Source organism: Neofelis nebulosa, chromosome 8 (genome assembly GCF_028018385.1).
Source record: "Neofelis nebulosa isolate mNeoNeb1 chromosome 8, mNeoNeb1.pri, whole genome shotgun sequence".
NCBI lineage: Eukaryota > Metazoa > Chordata > Mammalia > Carnivora > Felidae > Neofelis > Neofelis nebulosa.
Window position 1 is genome coordinate 11,658,232 of NC_080789.1, and position 1,663 is coordinate 11,659,894.

Consider the following 1,663-nt stretch of genomic DNA (forward strand, 5'->3'; position numbering starts at 1 on the left):
CTAGTGCATGAAACATGCTTCCTGGGGAGTCTGTGAAATAGGCAGATTGTTAAAAGTGGTGTGACAAGTGCCGTGGGTGTTCAGACCTGGGCCTGGTACTCCCCCAAACTGCCTCTTGCGACCCCATGATCCAGTCCAGTGGGATTCACTGGGGGAGGGAGGCAGGTGGAAGTTCGTTCCAGCCCTGGTCTCTGAAACCTTGGCACCGGCTTCCACACGCTTTATTTATTTTCTCTATCCCCTACCTCTGTCCATCCTGCTTGGGGCCATCAAGCTGCACTGCTTCAGTCCCGACTCTGAAACCTTCCACTGCTGCCTGTAATTCAGGGTCAGCCTACTCTCAAGGCCCTGCCCTGCTTTATCAGGCCAGATTCCCCACCACTCCCCAAATAAGACCAGTAACTATTTCAGGTACTTCGTTACTTGCCAGCACATATTCTCAAGTCTTCACAACCACTAAGAAGCAGACCTTCCTACCTTAGTTTTGGTTAGGTACTTGGCATAGCCCGTCTGGTTTTGGTGTTTAGTCAACAAATGCTTACTGATGGCTCTCCGTTTGCCAGATACTGGAGAAAGCACTGAGGTCACCAGAGTGAATAAGATCATTTCTGCTCTATGGAACTTTTCTCTGATGTGGACACAACCTATAAATAGATGAGTGGCATTCCTTAGTGGATACGTTGTTCTGAGAGATGGAGGGAGACTTCTCTAGAGGACCCAGGGCCAATTTTTAACTAGAGGCTCCAGCCATGCGAAGCTAGACCGCAGAGTTCTTTCCACACTAGGCATGACTGCCCTAACCAGGAGCACTCTTGGCCCGTCTCACCGAACTGCTTAACGCCCCCTTGAAGGTTCCTGTATTCTCAAAACTGCGTATGTTCTGCCCTGTAAATCTAATGCAGGATCCACATTCCACCTCTGCAAAGCCAACTTCCATCAGCCAGTTCACCTGAAAAGCGGTTCTCCATCATCCCGCCATCCACGTTGCGTGCTTCAGCCACACCCAGTTGCTGTGAATTAGCAGTGGATTTGCGTCTATACTGGCCTATCACAGGCCCCTTTGTTTACAACATTACCAAGAACACAACACATGACTCATGAATTAGAAACTTTTTGGAAAGAGCTCATAATTTGGAGTAAAAGGGGAGGGATGAATTCCAGGTTCCACCTAACTGGGTGGTCTCAAGCAAATCGCTCCTAAACTTCCATTTTGGCCAGTGGCTACACAATGTAGGAAACAGAATCGCCTGCTTCTCCGGGTTGGTGGGACAGTCAGCCAATCACGGATGTTACTTTGCAAACAACGGACTGAAACCCTGTAGCAAACACGTTAATTTCTTTTTTCTGTCCTGACTTCACTAACCTGGCTTCCAGGCTCCCCAAACTGGGTAGCCAACAAGTCTTTGGCGACGTTAATAGCAGAGTGTAAGAACTGGGTTTATCTCCAAAAGTCACCTGCCCCTGTGCCTCACCTACACGTGGAGACGTACAGCTTTAAAAAGAGAGCCCGGCGCCACCAGCCTCTGGCGGCTCCAGCCCGCTGGCAGCACGTGCGCGCCCGTCCCGCGCCGCCGGGAGCCCGCGGCCCCCCCGCCCGTCCCGGCGTGCTGCGCGCCGCGCACGTGACCCCCGCCCTCTGCCATTGGCCGGGCGGGAGGGGCGG